Raw genomic sequence first — 20,451 nt, 5'->3', positions numbered from 1 at the left:
ATGCTGCATAAATTAGATAAATTGCTTCTTTTTCATTTTAATTGTCTATCATTCGTTTAATTTCATTTTCGATAAATCGTTTATTTTATACTTTAACTGTCTCTAATTAGTTAATTTATAGAATACCTAGTTATTTCATAGAATAACTAGTTAAAGTGTCAAATTAATAACATATTACACACTTTAACGGACACGATCAGTTATTTCATGGAACCACTAGGTATTCTATGAAATAACTGCATTATATACTTTAACGGTAACATATATATATGGGTCATTTTCAAAATTCGGTGCCATTTGTTGTCCATGTGAAACACATTTTTTTTACAAGATGTTATAAAGTTTAAATGATTTTTCTTTGTACCATGCTTTTTAGCAGGCAATTTCCAGTGGAGAAAGAATAAAATTAAAATAATTCATCTGATTTTTCTTTTTTTTTTTCTAATAAAGAAGTTGAGAGGAAACAAAAATTCAGCTGTCCAAATCATAAAAGTCAAAATGTTTTTTGCTGCATTACTTTCCAAAAATTAAAATTTTTATTCTGACATATTTTTTTATTGTGAAATATACTTTTAATTATGTTATAAAGAAGGTTTTAATAACCTTTTAAGAAGAATAGATGATTTTTACCAATTAAATACAGCTGTCCAGACATTAAATCATGTCTGATACCATACAATATTTTCAACATTTTAAGCAACAAGATTGAAATTTTGAAATGACAACACTTGTATACCAGTGGAACATGTTCTAATAAAGAAATGCAAGCAGCCATCTTGAATGTTTGATGTTTGATTGAAGAAGCTGAAGCCTTTTTGTGTTAAGTATTTTTATTGCATGTCATGTCTGTTACCTTAATATTTTGTATAAAATATATTTATTTATTAATTTATTCAACTGATTAATTTAGATTTTTAGGTTTTTAATTTTAATTAAAATTTATTTTCATGTTTTTATGGAATTATTTAGTTTCCTTAATTTTTGTACTCTGAAATGCCATGTCTGTTACTCTATATAGTAACAGACATGACAATCTTAGTAACAGACTTGACATGTTTCAAGATTTGAAATATGGTTCAATTTTTGGGTGTGTTTTGTTTAAATTTTAGTTGATATTTTAGGAAGAATTTTTTAAGGGTGGGGGGGGGGGAATAAATGTAAGTTCTTACTTTTTAAAAGCGCATGTTTGTTTTTCATTTTTTCTCTTATCTTCTTTGTTTTTTATTATCACATTGTATTTACTGAATTGATTAATGTTTGCAATGTTATCAAATCATTTGCTTTATTAAACTTTATTTCTGAAAATTACGTGTGCAAACATGCTACAGAAGTGCAGGCATTTCATTTCGGAGGATCGAGAAAGCAGGCAACTCTGCATACTGGTGTTTTATATCTAAGAAACCAGCATGAACCAATTTCGTTCTGCACAATTTCCAAATGTTACGACCATGGTCCTGCAGCAATTTGGGCTCACCTTCAGCCAATATTCAATGAGCTTAAGAGAATTTCCCCCGAAGTTGAAATTATCCACTTTTTTTCTGATGGCCCTACCACGCAATATCGGCAGAAGAAAAATTTCTTCCTTTTGAATGAGCATATAGCAAATAATGGTTATAAGTATGGATCATGGTCTTTTTTTGAGGCTGGTCACGGCAAGGGTGCTGCTGATGGAATAGGGGTAGCCATTAAGAGAGCTGCTGACAAAATAGTTGCACAGGGGACAGATATACCTGATGCAAAAACTCTGTTTAATGTTTTAATGAATAAAACAAACATTCAGCTTCATTATATCTGTGAAACAGATGTAGAAATGTTTAAAAAAATAATTCCATCCGATATTCCGGTTTTAAAAGGAGCGATGAGCGTACATCAAATTTTTTCTTTTGGGAATGACTCAATGTTTTTTAGGGATTTAAGCTGTTTCTGCAGACAGAAAAATGTCTGACTGCTTTACAGTTAATGTATTTGCATTAAAAGAAAATGAACAAGAAAGCACAGCCATGACAATAAATAACGCAGAAAATAATTGTAAATCTTTTTCTTCTCCTTTATCCAACAATTTTCAACAAGATATTCAAGAAGGAAGCTTCGTACTTGTAAAATTAGAAGGTAAATGATCGATAAAATATTTCGTCTCAGAAATAATCGACATCCAGGACAACAATTTTACAGTTAAATATTTAAAAAAAGTCAGGAATCATGCAAAGTTCTTTTGAGAGGATGATAAAGAATATAATATTGAAGCAGAGGATATTGTAATGAAACTTCCAAATCCAAATCTAACTGGATGCTCTTTTCGCCAATTATAATATTTGATGTGGATCTCTCCAAATATGATGTTGAATAAATAGCATTGTAACTCAAGAAAATACTAAAAAATAAAATGTGTACACATGTTCCAATTCTGTATCTGTGAATTTCAAATAATATATACATATTTTTTTTTTTTTTTTTTTTACAGTAAAAAGTTATGTACTAAAAGAGAAACACATTTTAGCTTAGTTTTATCTTTCAAACTTTACATCAAAATTTGGCTCCTGAATTTATGTCATGTCTGTTACTCAGTGTCACGTCTGTTACTTTGTGTCATGTCTGTTACCATTTCAAAATTTTCCTTAAAAAGTTTAAATTGACATAATATTGCTACAATTAGAGTTACATATTAATTGACTCTGCCTAGTATATATAAGAATGACAGACATTTTGCATTAATTGTTTTTTATAGTATTTTATACTAAAAAAATCCTTGTAAGAATTCTATATTAGTAACAGACATGACAAACAAAAGTATAAAAATACCATAAGAAATATTTTTTTATTCGAAAGTCTTTATTATATGGGTAAAATGACCCTATACTTATATTAAATATAGCTTTACATTATTGTACACTGAACTTAAATACTAAAATTACAAGAAAAATGTCCGGTAACAGACATGACAATTTTATCTGACCAATTCATATCTGACCAAAAAAACATCAATTAAAAATATATAAAAGAAAAAAATGTATGAAAAATATTCTAGTAATATACAGAAATAATGTCTGTTTAATAATATTAAAAAAAAATTACTAATTAAAAATTTTTTATTTTTGTCTTTTCAATTTCCAAATGGCACCGAATTTTGAAAATGACCCATATATAATAAGTCAATAATATATTTGAAATAACACATTTTCTAAATTAATCATGGGTGTTTACTTTCATTTGACTCTCACTGTATATATAGTTCACTGTCCTATTCCATAAAATTTTTTAAACATTAATTTTCATTTATGCTGGTTATTATGACAAATTTTATAATTTATTAACTAGAGTTCCTAAAACGTGCAAGTGCCAAAATTACTTTTACAATGTATTAAATATGATATCATGTATAAATATAGACCCAGTTTCACTACAGCTTTTTCAATGTGAAACTACTTGTTTTAAAACTGGGGGGGGGGATGTCATTGTACGAGATAAATTCTCACTGCAGGAGTTATTTCCACAATGACATACACTTATTACAACTTTCACTAATTTCACTGAAAAAATTTAACATGATTAATTCATCTAGTATTTGGTTTCAGTTTAATATATATTTACCAAAATGTTTTGCATGATTCATATAGAAAATGAAATATATTATAAGAACTATTCATTGATTGTACTTTTGATTCAATGATGAATATGAATAATATTGACATGTAGAATTTATTTAATAGTTTTAATAAAAATAATACTCTTATTTATCATCTATGAAGTCTAAGTCTGTATATCTAGTTTATAACTAAAGAGATTATTGTACTCATAGGTATAAATACTTAATAAAGCTTTTGTCTAGGGTCTTCCAGCAGAGTTTATTTCTAAAAGCTAATTGCCCCCCCCCCAAAAAAAAGGCAACATTAATTGGCATCATAAATTCTGTCTGCAGTATTTATTAGAAGTTACACAAATAATTATAAGAAAAAATATTAATGAATTTTGAGAAAAAAAATCTGAAATCTTATATTTCTTTAACTTTATATTTATATATAAACAGAAATATATGAACAGATAACAGAATTTACCCAAAGGCATTACAATGTTTGAAAACTATTGTACTTTATTTTATATGCTCTTTTGTGAATGCATCCAAGGTTACATTAACCTCAGATTCTATCTTTCAATAATTTGAAAATACAGAAAGTACATTTCTTTTTCTCCGCTAAAATCGTCTTCTTAAAAGCTAGGCCATAATCTAAAGTCAACAAATAAATACACAAAGGTATTTTTGATCCCACTATTTCTCTCATGAAAACTTTGTTTTTGTTTTGGAGTAACATATGTTTTAAGAATGAAAATTTGACTAAAAAAAATTTCAATAAAACAAAACTGAAATCAAAAGTATTATTTGAAGATAAGTACTTTAATTTACGAATAATTAAGATAATATGAAACATCAGTAATCATGTTAAGGAAGATCTCTTTTCAGTAAATAGTTCTTTAAAATAAGCTAAGATTTCACGATGAAGATCAAAACTTATTTAATGCAAATTAATGACTCGACATGTACATTTTTTCATTAATGAATAGACAAAAAATTCTTAATAAATAATTACTACTTAGAGATATAATGGAGATACAGTAGAATAATAAGTCTAATTCTTTTTCAACTATGAATTCCTGTTATTACATACAGTGCTAAAGATACTTTCTAATTGTTCCTGCATAGTTTCTACCTTTCGAATTTATGATTATTCTAATTATTTGCTTCATTATATTTTTTATGCTCTACATGTTGAAACTACAGAAAAAACTGAATTTTAAATAGGTAGCATTTATAAAGTCTTGAAAAATATAAATTTTTAACAAAATAAAAACTCATTCATATTCCAAATTTAGCAAAACTAAACATTTCATTTGATGTAAATTCAGAAAAACTAAAGTTAATTTCCCTCTACCCCTCCTTTTAAATGTCTGCATTCAAGATATTTTTAGTATTAACATAAAAAAATTTATCAAAATTTTCTTATGAAATGGTATAAAAATTTAAATATTAAAATTTATTAACATTTCTTTTCAGAATTTAAAATAGCACCATTTAAGTGATTTATCATTTTTTAATGTCAAATTATCTTCATTTTGTTTTTAACAACAAGAAAGGGCACATTAAAAATTTATTTTCCCCCAATGATTTAAAGTACCATTAAGTTTGTACTTCGCCGAAGGTACAGAATATTTCAAAATTATAGTCAACAGCAAACTTCATTAATTTATTAACTAAAACTTACGATTAAATCGTATAACTTGCTTCATTTTTTGAAGATGATGGGCCAGCAAAGTAATTAGAAAAAAAATATTTTTCAAGCATTTAAGTAAAAGCAATGAGATATGAATTAGAAATGCAGTTAAACTGAAAGACTTGATTAGGATATATTTTTTTCATAAAACTATAGAAAAATTTGCTTCGACTAATGATTTCATCACAAATACACTTTGTAAAATAGAAATCTATATGCTTAATAAGTAGGATGATATCTAAAGGCATAAATTATTCAATAAATTGTTTGGCTTTTATTTCATGGTAAAGAATGACGATCAGAAAAACTGACAGCTAATCCAATTTCGCATAGAAAAATCTTAATTAATTCCAATTATTTAAAATTATCAAAAAATTCAAAAATAAAATAAAACTGCTCATTTCTTTAGAAAATGTGAAAACAGAAAAAAAGATCGAATAATTGATTTTTATTTAATCATTCAATTTAAATTTAAATACCAGTTTTTTTAAAAAAATACCATGATATGTTTACAATAAATAGAAAGTTGAATTCATAGATCAAACCATAGTTAAATATAATTACCTTTTATGCCGGAAATTCTTCACGTGCAGAAAAATTTGAATGCCGGTTATGGAGAACGGCTTCCCTTCTACTTTTGTATTAGTAAACAAACATATAATTTTACTCAGTATTCGACCGCCAGTTATACTTTCGATGAGTTAGAACTTTAAATATACACCGTTTTTAAAATTATATTCAAATTCAACAAATTTTGTTTCGAGAATAATCAGCAGAATGTTGAGCATAATTGAACTTTCCGTAACTTAAAAATCGAACTATCTCTCGAGCGTAATGATACAGTGTTTGAATGGAGAGTGAAATGGCTAAACCTTTGTAAATAGAGGAGGGAAGCAGTTACTCGGCAATTATGCTTGTGCAATAACTTAAATTTGTGTTGAAATTTAAAGTGATGATGTTAAAGAGTTAATTTTGTGATTATTTATTTCGGAATTGCGTTTTCCACAAAAATTTAATAACTTTGAAACCTGATTGTATTCGTTAAAAATAATTCACGATATACTAATTCAAATTATGAAGGAGGGTTGCATTCAACAGAAATTAATATAAATCCATGCTCGAATTAATTATAAAAAATTTCACTAACACATAATTTAGGTGTTATATTACTTTTTAGTAAAAAAAAATCTTTCTGTTGACTTAATCTATTTTCTTATTTGCGCACACTCAGTTATGCAATATTAACTCCCTCTTGAAATCATAAGTTTTAATAATTTATTACACTATTCTGTTGCCAAACATCTGTGAACAGTTTAAATTTAACAAATTTTGCTGAGGGGGGGGATGTCCCACTTATTGTGGAATAACTTTTTCAAAATTGTGTCTCAAACTTAAAATGTTGTAATTAACAAATTTTCCTACTTATTTACAAAAGAAGCTTATCTGAAATATAAATGCATTCCATGCTTCAGCAAATGGATATTTCATTATTCAGAATAACTCTTGGATACTCGCGTTAGTTTGAGACGGGCAAAAGGGGGGGGGGATTGTATGTGAATCGATGGTTATTGCTTCATTTTCAGTTATTCTTATTTTTATCGAGAAATTGGTATACTTTCTAGATGTGTTGGAATTTATATCTTAATGCTTCATTAGCGATCACATAATTGCGCTTCTAAAGGAATTACTCAAAACGACAGTCTTTAAACTGGCGATACATTACTAGAGTTATATGCTATACTGAGTACTATATATTACTTGAGGAAATTTAATCGCAGTCATTTGCATAGTGCATCAAAAATGACATTCAGAAGGAATTTATCTAAATTTGGATTTGTATATTTATGGTTAAGTCATGTGTACACAATTTTTTGATTAAATCAAACAATTATTGTAAAATTAGAAACAAATGTTGTAACTGCATTGGCAGAAATTCTTCCAATTAAGCAAAATCTTTACTCACTTAAGAATGTTAACATTTTTTTATAGCTATATGGAAATGGCACGATTTCTGCAAACGAAAGCCTTTCTAAGCTCAAATTCCAAGACACTACTATACGAATATATACTATTGTTTAAAGTCACCTATATCTAAGTTTTAAGCCGTTGTGATTATTTAAAGAGACTCATCAAATGTTGTGTTCATGTATCGCAATTATACTCGTTTCTTTCTAAATAATAATCTAAGAAATAAAAAATAAAAAAAATACGCGAAAATTATTAGACAAGAATCGGTCTACTCAAGAAATATTTACGTCTTTAACTATAATCACAGATAACAAAGCACATGATCACTACTATTGTTTACAAGGGAGATTATAATTATTACTAATGTGCGTTATAGCAGTATGTGAGAATTTCAAATAATATTCGACAATTTATGATGCTTACGACTTAAGTAATTATATCATTCTACAATTTTATATACGACAATAGAATCATAATGATTTTTCAATTTTTGTAAATCAAATCAGATAAAATAAACAACTTGGAAAGCACTTCTCCAAAAATTTGTTCAATAATAAAATTTATTTTTAATAATTTATAATAATTATTAAATAAATTTTGTACTTTTATCTTTTTATTAAAATAATTGTCCTAGTTTGTAGTTTTATATTTATTATATGGATGGCTGAAATCCTTCCAAAGGGAATGGAAAATTTTGCAATAGATGTATATGGTCATTCTTAATCTTAACAGATGGTTTGCAAAATGTACAAAATTAACAAACGTTTTTATATAGCTCTTAACCCTTTGCACTCAAGCTATCTAGAATATAGAAAATTTGAGCGGCTACTCATGATCACGAATTGAGACGTGACCGAAAAAGTTTCTAGAATTACATATTATATATAGTGTTGTAAGAAAAAGACAGGGTGAAGTTTTAAAAATTAAACTACACCTTGTATTTTATACCCCTTATCAATGAAATGACCTTTTTTATTTTGTTAATAATCATGCATTTAATTATTTTTCCGAGTGCAAAGGGTTAATAACTAGGTAGTATACCCGGTGTTGCTTGGGCTGGAAGTATTTTTATATCCCTAGTACTTCAATATAAAATCTTACAATGCAGGAAAAAACCTTGTGTTTAAAATTTTATTTTTTATTTAAAATAAGATTTGTATCCGGCTCATTTTTGAAATCACATAGCTTCTCAAAAATTACTGACTGTGCAGAAAAAAAAATTTAAAAGCAGTCAAAAACTTACTTTTTGATAAATTATAATTTTTTTAAAAAGAATGTTGTAATATTTCATTAAATACAGCATTTTGCAATTGCAGGGAATTAAATCAAGTACCTTAAAATAACTATATTTTTATTTCACAGGAATGACATTACTGAAAATATTTTCAACATAGAAAAACAGCTTTTAAGTAATAATAGTAACTAATTGTAACAAAACTATTACTAAAGCCTTTAACTATGAGACATTTATTGTGAGTTACTGGCTGGCAAGGAAATTAATCTAGAGGCACTAATTTCGCATTGACGCTACAGAAAAGTCATTTTTGACAAACCTCTTACTTTTGAACCGTGATGAGATAGTAAGAGACGATGACGAGAACGACACCAGAGCCGGCATCACCATAATCCTTGCATACCGGTTTTTTGGGGTGGAATCGTGCATCGAACCCCTGACCCTCCATCCAAAAGCAGAAAATTCTAAAACCAATCCAACGATGTCTCAAGATTAATAAATTTGGCGTGAGAAAATAGAGACTGACTACTTCAAGGCGACAGAAAAAATATTTTGTTAAAATACGAGTTTTCTTTGAAAGAATTTCCAAACAAAAGATAATCCTTCTCAATAGAAAAATATGTTGGAATGATTTGTTTCAGGGGACTAGCAAGTGACGATACATTTTCAAAAATAAAATGATTACCATGTCAAAGAACAGAAATAATACTGCGATCGTAGTATATGATATTCATTATATATATATAATACTAGCCGCCTTTGGCGACCAGTCGGTTCGCCCATCTTAATGTTCTTTAAAATTTTAATAATTAAATATTTTATGCAATTCCAACTTTAATAGCTTCTTCATCAAAATATTTTAAAACTTCAAATTTTGATTGTCATATAATTCATTCATAATATTATAAAGGCCTTCAGTCACAACGTAATATGTATCTCTCTTATTTTCTGTTAGTTCCTGTAGAATTTATACTATAAATTAAAGTGGAAAGGATTAATCTGCAATTAATATAATAATATTTTTTACTGAAACAAAGTATTTTTTTTGTAATATGATTACTGAAAAGAGTCACTGAGCGTTTAAACTTTATGGGCACTAAAGAATATCTTTCCTAATTTATGTAATATTTCAAGAATTTGTCAACAAAATATTCTCAGATTCATCATGCCCAAAACGATTCATTAACAATGTTTAATTTTAAATGCATCAAACATTAAGAAAATAAAACGAATCGTTTAAAATAATCGGTTGAAAACAGGTTAAAAAAAACTACTTAAAAAACGATGTACTTAAAACTATAAGCGTATACAAAAAATATATAACTAACTTAAATACAATTTAATTACAAAAACATGCAACGAACCTAAAAATAATCTAAATCGAATCCGCTTCCGTTGAAATGTAAACAATCATAATACAATGCGCATGCATGAATTTTCAACGCCAGTTACGGAACGCAAATGCGTGAGTTTTTCTACGCCAGTTGGGGTAACGCTATGCAGATTAGAAATTTTTAATTTCCTTTATTTTGTTTTATTTTAATTCAAAAGTACTTCAGAATGAATTTGAAAGATCGATTCATTAACAATGTTTAATTTTAAATGCATCAAACATTAAGAAAATAAACAGAACCGATTGAAATAATCCGCCGAAAAATTTTAACCCTAGCCTCATTACTGTTGGGAAAAAAAAAGTGAAGCCGTATTCATTTGGCGATGGGAAAAATGAAAAGATTTTTTTGGCGGGAAAGTTTGTTTTTAATTAATGATTAAAATTCTAATTAAAAATTCAAAAAAAGGGCTATCCTATCTTTTAAGTTAGATCAAACTGCACACGGTGTGCAAATTTGATTAAAATCGGTTAAGTAGTTTAGGAGTCCATCGCGGACAAACAACGTGACACGTAATTTATATATATTAAGATACTACACAATGTGTGTATGGATGCTTAATTTGTTTTTTCTTCTTTTTCAAACAGGATAAAATATCGCATTTTAATATCCCTTTTTGGCCTGTTATTCCCTCCAATAATCGGACTGAAGCAGCTGCCGTGGAACTGGAACACGAGTTAGAAGAGGAAGCTGTTACCATGGAAAGATTGGAACATCGTAATATAGAAACTCTTTATAGAGCTCTGTTACGACGATTTGACGACTCACCCGATTCCCGGTAAGTTAGTATTTATCTTACCACTTGATACAATTCTTGTAGTTGTTATGTCAAAATTTATAAATTTAAAGATGGATGCAAACAACTGTAGAGAGAAGATTTTTTTCTTTGTCAGATACCAACAAATTTATGACCATATACTGATTGTTTGCAAATATATTCTGCGATTCAAAATGCGATTTCTAAAATGAACAAAACAGCAAAACATTTGTTGAGCAGTACTTTGTTTCCACGGTATAAATAGCTATAATGGAATCAGCTTGAATATAGTGCTATTTGCAACTAGGATCAATCGGTGATTGCAAGTAAAATTTCATCACACGTCAAAATTTCTAACTGGAAAATTTAGATACTAAACGTTCTGCTTAAGATACCTGTTACATCCTCACTCAGAGCATTTTAAAATTGTAAAATTAAATTGCTTTTACTAGCTAAAAATGTTTTTGTTCTGGGTCTTTAAGGATTTTTTAAAAAAAGCGAATAATTTTGTAAGACCCTTTATTCATTAATTTTATATATTTAAAAAAAGAATGAAGAAATTCGCACTTTAAAAAATTGAGTATTCCAGATTTAAATGCGCTTTTTATTTTTAAATTTTATAGCCCAATTGTTGCACTCAGAATGTTGTATACTTTTCATTATAACAATTATTAATTTATATTTCATAAATAATTAGAATTTTTTAAATAAATTACTGTTTATTTATTATTTTATATCATTCATTATATCTGTGAGCTTAAAAATCTTTCATATTTTATTTTTGTTATGTTTATTTTTATTTATTTATTGAAAATTATGGCAATCCTTCTAGATTTTAATTTTAGCTCCAGTTTCTCTTAATTCATATTCTGGCTAAATATTTTTTTTTAATTATTTTTTTGCGATTCTGTCAACTTCGAATGAACCATGTTCCTGAGATCCATATATAAGATAAACGTTATAAAACAGCAAGAAAAATGTTGCCAAAATTTCATTTCATTTTTTATAAAGTTATTATCCTGAAATGCGTCTCTTCATTTGTAATGCAATGTTCTTTTCACCCTTTAGATGGTATGTGCGAAATGTCAGGCGAGACATCAGATGCTGCAAGCAGGCTTGGATCTTCCTCTTCGCTGTCATAGGAATCACTTTGTTCATTGTCGCCGCCTTGCAATGGAGTCCTTACGTGTTTCTTACAATCCCGACAATAATAGTTTTGTATTTCTTTGTGAAATTAATGAAGCGTGTCTGCTTGTGGAAGCATCAAGATGAAGACAACCAAAGTTTCTTCACCGCCAACTACCACCGATTCCATAATCGCTCTTCTACTGTACTTGTTTAGTATATTCATTGTACTAGACAAGAACCTTGACAGAATAAAATTTTACGCCAACAGTTTTTCTTCTCTTATTTGTGTATTCTTTTTTTATCAATGCAATTAATACGTTAACTGCCCCATGACTCACCTTCTGTTTAATTTCACTAAACGATCTATCTCTCTTTTCTACTAGTCAAGAGATTACAAGAAAAGTGTCTAATTAAAAGGTCTGAACAGCAAGTTCGAGTCGTGGCAGCGAACGTGTTAAATGTACTTGTAAACATTTCACGCGATCAACTGTGCAATTTTTGATACAAGTTTTTATTTTATTTTATTAGTTTCAAAATGCTTCACATTCAAGATCTGATCTAGCCATTAAAGTTTTTCAAAAATTTACAGTAGATCTTATGCTGTAAATCATCGTACTTAGCTATTTAAGCTCACTAGCCCCTGTACCCTGTATTGATTTGTTCTCTATTTTTGTATGAAAACCCTTAATTCATGCGTACTAATTATTCAACTCTAATTGCTAATTACTACTCTAAGGAATCAGTATAAAAAACGATTTTAATGTCAGCGTTTGGCACATGTATGCAAAAATGCTAGAGGCTAGCTAAATATAATTGGTCATAGGTAGTTCATAGTAACGGTTTTAAGAGATTAAATTTTAATTAAGACATTAATAATATATGGAGAAGTCAATTTGACTCTTTGGATCAGATTTCACTTTTCAATAAAATATATATCAATAGTTTCCCTTTTTAAAAGAAATTTACTGATTAGGATCTTTGATAAAAACAGATACATTAATGTCTAGTCAAAATTAATGTAAGTCAAAAATCTTGAATGATCGAAGAATTTGTAGATGTCTCTTATTAAAAACCTTTTTGGAGAAAAATTTTGACAGAACAAACCATATTAATTTGTGATTAAGATTAGGTTTGCTCTATAAATTTGTTCAATAGTTTCATATTATTTCAAATAGTTAAAGGAAATACGATCATCGTCGTCCTTTTCCTAGTAGAAGGAATGTCAGTAAGGGTTGTCATCCAGTTCAAATTTATTTAGCAAGACTGGAAAGGTAACCTTCCAGGTATAAAATGGAAGGAATATCCCCTAAAGTTTCTTGGTTCTTGCTATTTTAATAAGTTTGGAATATATTTTGATGATAATATCTTCAATTACAATCCTTTCAAAGTACTGGTTCAACTTCGTGGTCATTTTTGCGGTAGAATCCGCTTTTTCATTCCAAAAAATATTGAACGCCCTGGAGTTCAAATTAATATGATATTTTGGTTTATTTTTGCTCTAATTAAGATTAATTTAGCCATTCTCGGTCATTTGATTAACTTTTCAAGGATTGAAGGTTTAAAAAAACTACCCATCAGAAACAGTATCCCTTAGAACTATAGCAAAAGCTAAATTAAAATGTCCGAGAAAAGTTCAACAATGGCAAAAGCACTTGAGTGATAGAAGTAATTAAGACAGTAAAATATTTAATATTTTTACGGGAAAAAAATTATAAAATGCGTTTAAATTCATTTAAAAAACTTAATTAAAATTGGAAAAATAGACGTTTAGAAATGAAATTCATCACACTGAAAAGCTAATTACTTAAATCTTAAGATGGTGAAAAAATTTGAGCAGTGATTTGTTCAGATGTTATGACGAAATAAAAAAAAAAAAAAAAAAAAAAAAAAAAATCAGAAAACAAATTCTTCTGGCTGCTAAGGCACATGCGCATCAAGTTTCGTTTAAATCCGTCAAGGGGTGAGCAATTGTCTAAAGTTCAAATAATCAATACAAATTAAATAGAAAATCTGTTTAATAGCTATTGCGAAAAGCATGGTTACGGAAAAACTATTATAAGAAATAAGAGAAAAAAAAAAGAAAACAACAAATAAAACAGGGTTTTATCAATATTCTAAATTTCTTTTATACGATAAATTCTGTTGATGAAAACAAGAAGTATTGATACATATGCTAAATTAGAATTTCGATGACATTCATTACATATTTTAATTTTTAAGGAATGTTTAAGAATTTTTCTTTGTTTATTTTTTTCTTAATATCCATATTACATCATATTTAGTTTTAAGTGCTATTAAACATTATTACAATTTTTGCTTTGACCTCGAAATGATTTTAAATCACATTTTAGAACTATTAAAAACGCTTCTTAAGAGTTTTTTATATTTTAGAACTATTTAAATGTATTTTTAAGAGTTTTAACTGTTTTTTCAAATCATATTGAATTACAAGTAATCTATTATGGTAGTTTCGTTCGTCGTGTGCTGTGAAACAAAGAAAAATGAGACAGTATATTATATATTCTATATACTGACGAAAAGGTTGATTTCCAGACTTAAATTTTTAATTACCAACGGGACATATACATCCCACTAACTTTTTAAAATCAGTTAAAATAGTTCTAAGTAAAAGTTAGTTTTCTTTTGGTGGGGTGGGAAGGTGTATTTGGCCATCTTGTCCGAGCCACAGGGGTTTAAAAACATTTGAAAAAAAAATCGAATAGATTTGTCTAATAGAGAAGCTATTATCTTCAATTTCTACGCGATTGCAGAGAAAAAGATTATAAAAAATTGGCAGTCAAAGGTTAAACTTTGATTACAAACTTGCTTTGATAAGGAGCCGAGATATAGGCAAGTTACCCCACTAATTCATGAAAAATCTAGTTTCCATCGAAGTGGCTTGGTGATCTTGGATGGCAAAGCCGAAAGCTTTTTTTTTTAAAAAAAATTTCAAATTTACATCAGTATACATTGTATGAACCCACTTTGACACTGAAGTTATTTGTATCAAAGGGTTTATCAAAGGGAAAAGAATAAAATCTCTGAAGGGTTATCTATAATTTGTTTCAAAAATAACAAAAAATATCTTAATTGCTGTTGACAATTATTCCTTAACAGTTCACTTATTTGAATATATTATTAATATATGTGAATATTATGAATAAATGTGAATATATTAAATACCATTCTTATTTTTTTTAATAAAATAAAATTTGTCACGCGGAACCCCTAAATTTTGTCGTGGAGCCCTAGGGTTCCACGGAACCCACTTAGGGAACCACTGCCTTAACAGTTCACTTATTTATTGTTTGTACTTGTACTGTTTAAAAGTTTTTGAGCCGGTGTCCTGGCATAGGGGTAGCGCGTTTTCCCCGTGTTCTGGGCGTCCTGGGTTCGAGTCCCGGTACGGGCATGGTTGTTCTTCCTATGTTCTATCTGTGAGATGTGTGAACGTGCCCCGCTGTAAAAAGGGGTTGTGCAAGCGAATGAGATGTGTAAGTAGCTAAGACGTACTCTTGGCCCCAGTTGGCACTACTAAAACAAGAGACGCTCCCTTGGCTTAAAATCGCTGACTTCGTCAGCGAGCTTGTGCATGGCAAGTGCCATTATAAACAACAACAACAAAATTTTTTGAACGATGCAATATGCAGCATTTCGAAATATCAAGAGCATACCTCATTTCAGCGTCCGTTGGAGGCGTTCTGCAACATAATGCTATAGTATATAACTTATCCCTACTTTTAGTATATTTCAGACGATATTTTATCCTCAAATGTTTAAACAAAAATCAGAGTTCCTCCACTGATGCAGTTATGGCAATTATCAAGACAGGGGAAAGGGGGACCATTCTACTATATTTTAAAGTGAGAATTATTGACATGCTTCAAGAAATTATATATATATTTTTATCTTCTCAGGTTTTATTCAAAGTCGAAGCTTCTTAAGTGTTGAGTAATAATTGCAAATAAGATTAAATTTTCTACTATACATTTATATACAGGGTGCAAAGTGAGAAATTGATGCAAAAAATAAATAAATAAATAAATAATAATAAGAAATAAATAAATACTTTTAAAAACCTTGCAAAAATAAATAGATAAATAAAAAGCACATCTATAATATCTCCAGCCATACGTAAACCTGCATATGTTCTAAGCAAAGGATACTTTCTATTTTATAATAATGATATAATTTTTAAAAATTCTTTAAATGTGTATTCTTTAAATTTTAAATTTTATTTCTGTATTTGCACAATGTCTTTTATTGCACAACAAATTATATCTTTTTGGTTTTGGCAAAAAAGATCATAAAAATGAAAAAAACTATCAATACCAAAAAATTAAATCAATTTAAAAAAAATTAACAGTAAAGATCTGTATTCCTTAAAATAACAAAATACTAGTTTCTTTAAATAGACAGTTCATTTTGGAAAATGTCAACATTGATGTAGAAGCATAGCATAACCAAATAGTTTGTATTTCATTTTTATATCTGCAACAATAAATAAGGTTCGACATAGCTGGGATGAAAGTGAAAATTTTCTCCTGCATTAACTCGCTATATTTAGAAATTTTAGATTCAGTCTTATAATACTAAGAACTAAGCATTCCGGAATGCTAATATCATAAGATTGATAAACTACAATGAAATCGATGATAGAACAATAATAGCATGTACTAAATGAATTTTTTAAGTCATTTTTTTTTTTAACAGAAAAAAATAGCAGTGTTCAGAAATGGTCAAACTATTAAAAAAAATTGTCTTATCGCTTCTTACTTCTAAAGTTTAGTGAAGGAGTTTTTTTGAACGTCTAGCTTTCCGAACATTTAATAAACTTTCCTCATATATATATATGTATAATGTTGTGAAGAAATGAAAGCGCTTTAACAAATTCTAGTTTCCATAAATAACAGAAATAAATTCGTGAAGTTAAAAAAGAGCAGTTCTGTAGTTGGAAGCAAATTGAAAAAAAAAAAAAAGCTAGTTGAAGCATTTTTTAAAAATATTTTTTAAAGCCAGAGCTAGATAGTATATCGCATTGCTTCAAAATTTAATAAAATTAACCAACTGATTTTTATCCAATGAACAGTTTTAAAACCTTTTAAATTTCAATTAAAGCGAAGAAAGCCCTTCCCCCTTCTACCACGACGTTAACAGCGGTAAAATAACGTGACTAAACGATTGGAAGAAGCAATGATATTGTTTTGAATATCATAATAATAAAAATCATTGTTACAAATTATGTCCAAAACTAATTTTTCAAAAATTACTAAAACTAAAGGGAAAAAATACATCCATTCAAACAAAATTGGTTTAACTGAAGAGCTATATTTTTTAACTTTTAAAACTATGTAAAAATAATTTTTGTGTGATGCTTTAGCGTTACAGCAACAACACGTCAAAATTCTGTTTTTAATTTTTAAATTAAACTTGTAACGAAAATTTTGAAAAATCCATTCTTAATAGGCTTTTAATGTCCAAATTTCATGCTCCTAACTTCAATGATTTACGCTGTGCATTCCTCCGTCAATCAGGATAAACCTTTATATGTAAAGAGATATTTCATTGAAGGAAAAAATTCTATAAGAGTTATAAAAAAAAGAACAGGAAAAATGGTTATAAAATTATATAATCTATAACAATAAAGAAAAATAAAAAAAGTTTGATTTTTTTTTATTTCTTTAAAAATTTATGCGAAATAAAGCGAATTCGCAAAATAACTTTGTATCCCGGTTGCTAACGCCGAAGAACAAAGTTCCTAGATGAATTAAAGTTCTGGTTTTATGATTCACATAAATATGATTCGCAAATTATCCCCCTCAAAGAAAAATTGACATTAGAAAAAGATTACAATGTGCTCATAATCATATATCGTATGGTGATAAATGGATGGATGTCTTATACAAAACAAAATGAAATCTCGATAGACTTGATGGGAAAATAAAATATTGACATGATTTACGACAAGAACCCAGAACCTTTTTCAGTAGACAAAGTGGTGTTGGTGCTGTGAAAATGTGGGCGGCTTTCGGTTTCAATGGTCAAATGGGTATGGCCTTTTAACATGACAGAAAGAATTCTCCTATATACATAGAAACTTACAAAATCATTTATGCCATCTGTAGATTACATAGCAAAACGAAATTAAGAATATTAACATGATAATGCTCCCATTTGTACTAGCAATGCTAGGAAGAGTTATTTAAACTCGAAAAATGTAACGGTTCTTAACTGACCACCGTTGAGCCCTGATCCATTAAGAATATGTGACGCATTATGTTTCGGAAGATACATGTGAATGGTTATATTTAGTTAATGCTTTGAAGACAACCTCTGAAAGTGCATGGAACAACTTGGAACCAGAGATATTACAAACCATGATTATGTTCATAGAAAAATGTGTATACGATGTCATACTGAAAAATCGAAAGACTTTAAACTATTAAACACACTGTATAGAGCACTTTTTGTTGAAATGTCATATATTCTATAAACTTTCGGTATACCTAATATTTCCATTTTGTTTACAGGGTGCGTAGTGAGAGATAGATGCAAAAATTAAGCACTTTTTAAGCCCCATAGTGAAAAAAATTAAGAACTTTTGTACAGACTTAGGTATATAAACCCACCTATTTTCGACGCATAGGATTTTTTTTTTCTGTTATATAATAAATTATAGCTTTTTTAGAAAAAAATTTTAAAAAATATATTTTTGGAAGTTTTAAATATGTGTTTTTAAAATTTTAATCTTTGACAAGAAACTCCTTTTTATATTTTAATCAAAATATTCTAATATGGTATGACAAATTCTAAAAATGGTTATAACTTTGGAGATTGAATCGAACCTCATCACTTATTCAGACTGGCAACATTATCTTAAAAAAATGTAATACAACAAGGAAATTTTGAAAATTTGAGTTATGAGCAAACTGAATAGAATTAATATTAGAGATTTAAATAATAGCTAAAGTAATACATAATGGAAAAATCACGGAGGGGGGGGGTATTGCACAAGTCATACTGAAAAGGGACCTCTACCATTTCCAAACAAGAACGTCTATGTTAATTGCTAGCAAACATAATTAATCAGTTAGGAATTAGTTAAGAAAACCTAATATCAGATAATACTGACAGAGTTTTAAAATTATAAATTTAAGCTAAGAATGAAAAATAAATAAATAATTTTTGTCTTTATGTGGGCAGTTTTTAAAAAATTGACTCATAAGAAATAACTAACTACTTTTTCCTAATCTTAAAATCATTTTAAAAATAAAATGACAAACATCTGACCGAATCATCTGATATTTATAAATTTTATTTAATGAACTAATACATATCGCATTTATTTTGCCTTTATTTTTATTTAAAAAAAACTAGGTTATATAAATATTTATGAGAACAAAAATAATAAGCAGAAAAACAAGAAAGGAGTAGAGAAACACTATTATTACAACTTGCTTTAATTTGTTTTTCAAAATTTTTCATTGGCGATTTTAGATTCTATAACTTGTACAAGTTTGTTTCTTTCAACAATTATTTTCTCTTATACGTAGTATAGTAATTGTTAAAAAATTCGAACCGAAGCTGTTGAAAGTTCAGTAATTGTTAAAAAAATTCGAATCCAAGCTGTTGAAAGTTTAGTAATTGTTAAAAAAATCGAACCCGAGCTGTGACAGTAAAGTAATTGTTAAAAAAATTCGAACCCGAGCGGTGAAAGTACAGTAATTATTAAAAAAATTCGAACTCGAGCTGTTTACAAATCTCCACATTTAGATTTTCCCTGAGTTCGAAAAAAATATTTTTGGAAGATGCCCATCAATCTATCTATCTATAACAATGAAACTAAAAAACGCTTTGAGGTAGACTGTTGAAATTTGGTATACGATCTTTACACTAGATTAGCGGATTTCTGTCAAATTTTAATTAAAATTAGTTCTGAGAAATTCCGTCTGTCCGAATACTAGTTAATACAATAACTATAAATCGAAGAGAGCTAGATAGATAAGATTCAGAACCGAGATTTAACATCTATAGTGTAGACACATGTCAAAATTTGAAAAACGGGTTGACTGTCTGAAAGGTCTATACTTTCAGAAATATGTGAATGCGACAATTCACAAACGCAATGTCTTAAATACATTAAATTAGGTATGGGATTTTGTAATATAAGTGCAGTTTTATGTCAAAATTTTTGTTTCAATCGATTGAGAAAAATGTCTCTAAAGCCAAATTCCATTTATTATTATTATTAATCGCATGCCAGATATAAATCGCCAAGGATGACGAAATATATTCGGTAAAAATGCTAAATTTCCATCAAAATTTAATATTTTGTAAATATTTATTGCATGCTAATGCCATATAAGGTGTTCTCTGGCAAGACAAATTTATAAAAGAGTATGCGAGAAAGTTTTTTGGGAGACCACTACAGCTGGTTTTTCTTTTAATGCTATTGCATTTTGCTAAGAGTGAAAAATCCTTTGTTTTATCAACTTTTTGTGACAATTCTTTAATTTCTCCTTTCATGTCAGAAATTTCTTTTCCTAAGTACCTTTTTTTTTTTTATCCCAAAGAGCAACTACATTGTTTGAATAAAATGTATTGTACTTAGTAAAATAAAAATATTTCAAATAAAAAAAAGTAATTTTTAAAAAATGCAAATTTATTTGTAAGAAATGCCACACATCTGAAATTTATTTTGAGTGGAAT

At 28.1% G+C, this 20,451-nt stretch overlaps 1 long non-coding RNA gene across 2 annotated transcripts in view; it reads right to left on the bottom strand.

Moving 5' to 3' along the window:
* The window catches only part of LOC129958093 (uncharacterized), a 47,171-nt gene extending 41,001 nt beyond the window's left edge, over window positions 1-6,170 (bottom strand). The window contains exon 1 of one of the 2 annotated variants that reach the window (XR_008783138.1): window positions 5,829-6,170. This is a non-coding gene — a long non-coding RNA (uncharacterized LOC129958093). The remainder of the gene's footprint in view (window positions 1-5,828) is intronic. The other variant, XR_008783137.1, reaches the window with a different exon arrangement.
* Window positions 6,171-20,451: the final 14,281 nt, after the last annotated feature.

Source organism: Argiope bruennichi, chromosome X1 (assembly GCF_947563725.1).
Source record: "Argiope bruennichi chromosome X1, qqArgBrue1.1, whole genome shotgun sequence".
NCBI classification, from domain to species: domain Eukaryota; kingdom Metazoa; phylum Arthropoda; class Arachnida; order Araneae; family Araneidae; genus Argiope; species Argiope bruennichi.
The sequence above is the reverse complement of the archived record's forward strand: the minus strand, read 5'-3'. Positions and strand labels throughout refer to the sequence as shown.